The 8,383-nt window shown below is 33.1% G+C and overlaps 1 long non-coding RNA gene across 1 annotated transcript; it reads right to left on the bottom strand.

The window, feature by feature from the left end:
• Window positions 1-852: 852 nt before the first annotated feature.
• LOC133784286 (uncharacterized) lies at window positions 853-5,990 on the bottom strand. Its single transcript, XR_009871249.1, has 3 exons — window positions 5,852-5,990; window positions 5,685-5,732; window positions 853-953 (listed from the first exon to the last, which is right to left on the bottom strand). It is a non-coding gene; the product is annotated as an uncharacterized LOC133784286 (long non-coding RNA).
• Between the last annotated feature and the right edge of the window lie 2,393 nt (window positions 5,991-8,383).

Here is an 8,383-nt window from a genome sequence, read left to right as displayed (position 1 = left end):
TTTCGTCGATAGAGGTATTTTGGAAATGTGCCCAAATTTGACGGTATTTTTTAAATGTTTAGTGATTCCACCAACAACATATGTTGTCAACAAAAGTTGGTCGTACAATAAAAATACTTGTCTTATTCTTCCTCTAGTCGCGCGAATAAACAACCCAAAAGCCCTTTTTTTTCCACTACTACCCAAACCAAAAGAGCCCTAAATCTCACCATCTCACCTTCTCAATCAAGAGATCCTCTCACAACCCCAAACCTCAAACTTAAACCTTACACTCTCACTCGTTAATCACATGTATGTATGTATGTATGTATGTATGTATGTATGTATGTATGTATGTATGTATGTATGTATGTATGTATGTATGTATGCGCACATTATTATTTTTTCTTTCCCTTTCTCCCCTCTCACCATTTCTCTTTGGTGTTCAACGATGCTCAGTTCTGGAAGTTTTTTCTGTATTTTTTTCATCGTGTAAATATATATATTATATTTATAAATTACATATTTAAAAATACATTTGTTTTATGTTATTTTTATTAAAAATAAATTACATTTTTTTATTATTACAAATAAAAAAAAACAGATTGTAAATTGATTATTAAATTTTTTTTTTTGTTTTGTTATTATAACGTCCCTAGTTGCCTATCTCTATTAAAATGCTAATTTTAATAATAACTTCATAGATTACATTATCTGGTTGAAAATACAGTGGGTTTTTATTTGAAATAGATGTAGAGTTTGGATCCAATGTTTAAAACAAAAAAGAATTTGATGTAATCTTAAAAATAAATAAGTACATCCCACTGATAATTTAACATAATGAAAGACTTTAAGACATTATGGCCTTCGGGGTCGTTTTCTTGTTCAATGGCTCCCTGCAACATACATACATGCTTATGGAAAACTGACTCGGCTCACCATGTGTGCCAAACAAGTCTACCTAGCGTGTTTACCTGCAAGGGGGAAATGAAGGGGAGTGAGCTAAAAGCCCAATAAGGAAGTACAAACAGAACTTACAAGAATAAACGACATATCTCATACATTCTTAACACACTTTTCTTATAGCGATCACTATCAACATAAGTCATAATCATAAACATGATACTATTTGCGACATAAGCATAATCGTACATCAGAAGATCGTAAACATAACCATAAGATCATTTGCAACACGATCATAAACATACAACGTAAGACCATAAGCATACAACATAAAATCATGGCTCCCCTATTATCCAATGATCACATGTGACTCCCTTTTGGTCACCTCCCACACCCTTTAGGCCATGAATTCACCTAGCACCCTTTTGGCCAGAATCTTAGGCACGTCTGCCTTTAATAATGTTGCAACACTAGGTTAAGCAAACAAAAACACATCCATACATATCTCATAACTAGAGCTCATTCAGAAACAAAATAGAAAATCTAGCTAACTTCCTTACCTGAGGTCCAAGCACAAAACCCAAACAGCACAGGACCACTTCCTCAAAAGCCAAAACATAACAATCACAATTCATACCCACACAAGCATATCACAAAGTTTGCATGAAGTTGTGTACTTTCTAAATGCCTATGCCAAAACCAAAGAATTTCGATAACCTCATAATACATGGAACACCACTTATCATGCTACCATTTGTACATAAAATCATAGATTTGACCACATAAGAGTTTTTAAACAAATCCAAACTTGAAATTCTAAACTTGGTTGAATACTACTAATATCAAATGACCAATTTTCTTTCTCATTTTAGCTTTCTAAAATCATGTTACATGTTTCACAAAAATCATGGAGAACAATTACACTTTTCAAAAATAGATTTTGGATATGAAACTCCCTAGCTATGTTGAAACCATAGTTTATTTCAAAAGAAATGTGACACTTTTATTTCCATAAAATATCAACAAAATTTCATGTCATATGTAACACCTATTGTTATCAATCATGCTTGAAAAGTTACCAAAATATTTCCTTGTTAAAATTTCTTATGCTAGGCTGAAATGTACAAAATGTGATACTTTGTTTTACAAAATATTGGCCAAAACTCATAGTAACAAACCATGATAATCATTTGGTAAATGACTCAAGAAAAATCAAATTTTATTTTCATAAATATGGGCCGAAAACTCTATAAAGAATGGGACATTTAATTCTCCATTTAAATCTTATCATAAAATCATGACTTTTCATAGCATAGCATAAACTCATCAATATTTTTAACAAATTACAAAATCCTAATCATGCTTCTATCCAAATCATCTAAACAAGAATCATAGTAAAACATGCTCATAAAAATCAATAACAATACACAAAACCTAACATGCTTTTCTATTAGTTTTAGTACATAAATATTCACCATGCCTTGAATCAATTTAAAATAGAACCCTATGCCTAAAACAATGTCATGGCCGAAACCTCAATGATAACAAACACAAGAGTTGCCTACATTTCCTTCATGAATACTTATCAAAATCACAATATTAGGCATCACAAATATATACTTAGCATGTTGCTACACAGCCACCAAAGCAAGGCAACAATTATCATCATATTATTAACAAACTTAGCATGCACCAACATGTCTCAAAACAAAAACTATGAAATATTTAACAGCCTATGTAGTAATCATTTACTCTCATAATTCATCATACAGAACATAATCACATAAAAGAGAGATACCAAAACCCATATACAATCTTCCTAACCTGGTCAGTCAGAATCAAGGTGCTTTTGTAAAAGGGAGGTCTCTAGTTCATAATATTCTCATATTTCAAGATTTGATCAAGAATTACAATAGGAAGAATACTTCTCCGAGGTGTGCTTTGAAGATAGACTTAAGCAAAGCCTATGATACAGTTGATTGGTGCTTTCTGGAGAGCCTGCTGGTCTGTCTGAGATTTCCTACCAGGTTCATTCATTGGGTCATGGTGTGTCTCCGTGGCACTTCTTATGTTCTCATGATGAATGGAAGATTGCAGGGGGTTTTCAGGGTGTTAAGGGTCTTCGCCAAGGAGACCCTATCTCCCCATTACTGTTTGTACTGGTTATGGAATACCTCACTCGATTGCTTCAGCTAGGGGCTCAACAACATGATTTCAGGTTTCATCCTTTGTGTAAAAGCCTCAAGATCATCAACCTCTGCTTTGCAGATGATCTAATTATTTTCTGTAAAGCTAACATAGGCTTTGTTCAGTGTGTTAAAAAGATATTCGATGACTTCTGCAGCAGTACAGGGTTGAAGGCTAACCTAAGCAAATCGCAAGTGTACTTTGGAGGTGTTTCGAATGCTGACAAGGTCAATTTGCTTCAGATATTGCAGTTTGAAGAGGGAACATTTCCTCTTAAATACCTTGGGGTTCCTACGAGGCCAACAAAATGGAAAGCGGCAGATTGTGGAGTGATTCTAAAAAAGATTAAGCTAAGGCTTCACACTTGGGCAAGTAGGCATCTCTCTTATGCAGGGCGGTCCCAACTCATAACTTCTGTCCTGTTGGGTTTGCAGAACTACTGGATGAATATATTCTTGCTCCCTCAAAGTATTGTCAAAGAGGTTGACAAATTATGCATGTGGTTCCTGTGGAGTAACAACGATACCAGAAGTAACTTCCATCTTACCTCCTGGTCCAAAGTTTGCTTGCCAAAAGCTTTTGGGGGTTTGGGTTTTGGTGAAGGAGCTAAGTGGAACAAGGCAATGCTTGCTAAATATGTTTGGGCCATTAGTCACCAACAGGAGACTTTGTGGCTGAAGTGGATAAATAATGTCTACTTAAAAGGCCAATGTTTTTGGCAATACCAACTTAAGTTAGATTCAAGTTGGTATTGGCGCAAACTTTGTCACATTCGAGATGTCTTTACTCAAAGGGAAATAGATGATGCTAGCAGCCATGGGAGGTTCAAAATTGGTATGCTCTATAAGTGTTTTATCCACCAAGATAAAGTCAAATACTAGCACTTTGTGTGGAATAGGATGAGTGTGCCAAAGCATCATTCTATAATTTGGCTAGCTGTGAATGACAATTTGTTAACCCGGGATCACTTGCAAAGGGTGCTTATGCATCTAGACTGCTACCTTTGCCCGGTTTGTGGAAAGACTGAAGAGAATCATGATCATTTATTTTTTAATTGTGATTTCTCTCAGCAGGTTGTGCACCAGATCCAAGCTTGGATTGGCTGCAATTGGTCTTTACGGTTCAGAGATTGGACCCGTTGGATTGAAGATATGAGCAATGGTGTTAAGGCAGCGATTGTGGCAGCAGTTTTTTCAGCAATAATTTATTACATTTGGCAAAATAGGAATACTTGTTTTTTTAATAGTTACTCTCATAGAGTGAATGTAATTGTAGATATGATAAAAAAAGATATAGTTTATAGAGTTAGTAGCTTTACTCAGAAGAAAATGAAAGAAAATGAGAGGATCTTTGTGAGGAAAGTGTGCTCCTTGTAGTGTTGTTGTTGTCCTCTCCTTGAGGGCGGTTGTTTGTTTGTATTTGTGTTTGTGATTAATGAAGTCATTCTTTCTTGATCAAAAAAAAAAAAAACCCCATATACAACCCATGACGGAAACTTATACCCCAAAATGTACTCTTTTTTCCAAATTTTAAATAAAACCTAACATGTTCCTAATCAAGATATCATAACCATACAAATTTTCATCATGGCAATAGTGCATAAACCAACACTAGAACATATAATTATCAAGACTAAAATTATCAAAACATCATCATACATTATAAACACATTTTCTCAAAACAACATGTCAAAAATCCTAAACAAAATATAACAACATCAAATCAACAAAAAGGTCAATTCAATTACCACCGACCGATCCAATTACAATCGACCACCGAAAAATTGGATATCCAATTACTATTGATTCGGATCAGATGTAATTTTTAAAAATCCAAATTGGATCGGTTGGTTGTTGGATGGGGGTCCAACATCCAATAAAAACCAACCGAACCGATCCAATAATCATCGAATTACATATATGCTTATAATTTCGATGAATTTGTGTTGTATGCTTCTAAATTATTATAACTAAATAGTATTTTCATTTGGATGAGTAATTTGTGTGTTTTATAATTGAAATATACATGAAAATTAGATTTAAAAAGACTCTAAATGAATGGATGGATCCGATCTGATCCAATAAATAACGAGGGGATACATCCAATGGATGGAACCGATCCAATCCAATTATCCATTTGATTAGATCAGATCGGATCGGTTGACTTGATTCAATTGGATTTGATCGGTTGTAAAAATCCAATATCCAATGGATAATTGGATTGGATCAGATGGACTTAAATCCATTGGATGTGATCCAATGAACACCCCTATAGTAATCATTTATCCTCATAATTTGTCATACATAACATAATCACATAAAAGAGAAATACCAAAACCCATATACAACCTATGGCCGAAACCTACACCCCAAAATGTACTCTTGTTTCCAAATTTAAATAAAACCTAACATGTTTCTAATCAAGATATCATAACCATACATATTTTCATCATGGCAATAGTGCATAAACCAACACTAGAACATATACTCATCAAGACTAAAATTATCAAAACATCATCATACATTATAAGCACATTTTCTCAAGACAACATGTTAAAAATCCTAAACAAAATATAACAACATCAAATCAACAAAAAGTTTATAAATTCCCATTACCTTTCTTGATAGTGTTCAAGAACACAAAGCAAATCAATCCTTAGGCACCTAGGGATTTTGATATACCCCACCAAAGAAAAAGACACAAACCTCTTAGAATTGAGAAAGAGATATCTAATCTTAGAGGAACAAGAAGCATAAACCAAAATCAAAATAAGAACACATACCTAGAGATCCTTGAAGCCCTTTTCTCTTATCCTCATCCTTTCTCTCTTTTCTTTCTCTTTTTCGTGCTCCCCTTTCTCTCATTCTCTCCGAGTTTCGACAGCCACACAACAAGAATTCTCAAGGCTCACATGTCTTCTATTTGTAATACTCTAGCGACTTAATCCTAAGGAAAAACCCAAGTGTGAAAAGCTCAAATCCTATCCCACAAAATAAGTTAAATCCCACTATTTCCTCTCCTTACACCTTAGCTAAACCTTATCTACATGTAAACACAACCCAAAAAATATGCCTTGTCATCTTATCCCAAAAGATGACAACCCATTTTTCTTTCCTTTTTATCTTCTTAATTTAAAAGAAATAAAAATAAAACAAATCCACACACGCACATTTAATAAAAAAATATAACTAATTCTAATCACATAATTTTTGTCACACTTAAAAAATTGTAACACTAATAATTAAACAAACCTTACACAATTATTCCAAATAATCAATTAAATCCTAATTCACACAAAGCAAACATTTCAATTATTTTCTAAAAATCAACAATGAAAATAATAAAAGAATAAAAAAAATTCGAACCACTATAGTTATTAAAATTATTGGTGAGATGTAAATTAGTTAAGTGTTTAATGTATTTTTTCGTGCTTTAATAGTAAAAATTTGATTATGATTAGGTTTAATTAATCTATTTTTTTTACTAAATTAGTGTGAAATATTATAGTGAAAGAAATTGTTTTATCAATTAGATTTAATATGTTTTATCAATTCAATAGTTTAAGAATTAATTAGTTATTTTTATACATTTTTGTTATCCTTAAAAAATCAGTTTGATGACTTGGTACTTTTATATGACAAGTGGCAAAAGGAAATTCTATACACAGTAAAGGCTGGTTGAGATTGGCGACCAGGATGAGTGAAGAATCAACTACAAAAGTATGACAAAGAATATCGTCGGTTGTTGAATATATTAATGATTATACATAGCTAGTCGAATACAAAGTTCAAAACGCATGGTTCAAGCAACTAATTACAAAAATATCTATTTTGAATATATATTTTTAATCGTTTATATGTAAAATATCGAGATAAGACTATCTAAGGCCCAAAGACCATTATGTAAGGTCAGAAAGTCTATAAATACAAAACTCATTTATTTTTCATGCACACTTTACATACAAAAATTCAAGTATTTTGTATTCTCTCTCGGGCTTAAGAAACCGAGTTGAATATTGTTCTTCTGATCTTGAATTTGAGATTTTATTCAGTAAAAGTGTTGAGTGAACATAGGTCATTACCTATTCTTGGGGTTGAACCACTAGAAATTATTGTTGTCTTTATTTTACTATTCAGCTCTTTAATTATTTGTCGTTTAATTGATTCAGTGTCATTGGTCAAATCTATGGCCAACATTTTGGTGTTTTTATTGCGAGAACGAACTCAAGAACACATCTTCATCTTTATTCATCTCAATCTACAATGGCTTGGGGAAAGAATTCCAACCAATCCACTACAAATCAATCTACACAACCAATACCCCCACAGGGTCTGATATACCCCAATACTAAGCAAATGGTGGATTTAGGAGAAGGTGCCACCCAAGAGGTTGAACAAATTTGTGAGGCTATGGGCCTTATAACATATGTTATTAACAAGCTTTCCTAATTCTTGCATCGCCCAGTATTTGAACATTGGAATGCTGCAAAGTGGCTGCTCCGATATCTATGTGGTACATTAACTCATGGATTATTTCTTCATAATGACAATTTTGATTCTCTTCATGCCTTCTCAAATGCAGATTTGGATGGCAACAAAGAAGACTATACCTCTATGAGTGCTTATATTTTCTATCTTGGTTGACATTTTATTTCTTGGTCCTCTAAGACACAACGTACAGTTGCTCGACCATCCACAGAAATTGAGTATCGATCAACTGCCGCCACTACTTCAGAAATAAATTGGATTTGCTCTCTCCTCACAGAGCTTGGTGCCACTCCTACTACACCACATGTTATCTATTGTGACAATGTTGGTGCCACCTACCTCTGCTCTAATCTAGTTTTTCATTCTTGCATGAAACATGTGGCCATTACTATCAATTTATTCGAGATCAAGTCCAATTAGGTGCTATTCTTGTTACTCATGTTTCCTCAATAGATCAACTAGCAGACACCCTTACCAAACCACTTCCACAAAATTGCTTCCAAGACTTACAGGTCAAGATTAGTATCTCATTCGAAGCTCCATCTTGAGGGAGCATATTAGTGAATTAATCACAAATTTACGTTTTGTAACTAATCTGTTAGTCATAAATTTTAAATCACTACATTTAAATTACCTACATTCTTATGATCACTCATATAGTATATTTAGCCCCTAATTAAAGATGCAATTTGTGTAAAGTGCAATAAACAATATATTTTATTATCCTAAATATCAATTTTAGAAAGTTAAAAAATTAGAAACTAATTGATAATAGTAATTAAATTTTAATTTTAAACTAAAAGTTTCTTTTTAAATAAATACCATGT

This window comes from Humulus lupulus, chromosome 6 (assembly GCF_963169125.1).
Source record: "Humulus lupulus chromosome 6, drHumLupu1.1, whole genome shotgun sequence".
Taxonomy (NCBI): domain Eukaryota; kingdom Viridiplantae; phylum Streptophyta; class Magnoliopsida; order Rosales; family Cannabaceae; genus Humulus; species Humulus lupulus.
The sequence above is the reverse complement of the archived record's forward strand: the minus strand, read 5'-3'. Positions and strand labels throughout refer to the sequence as shown.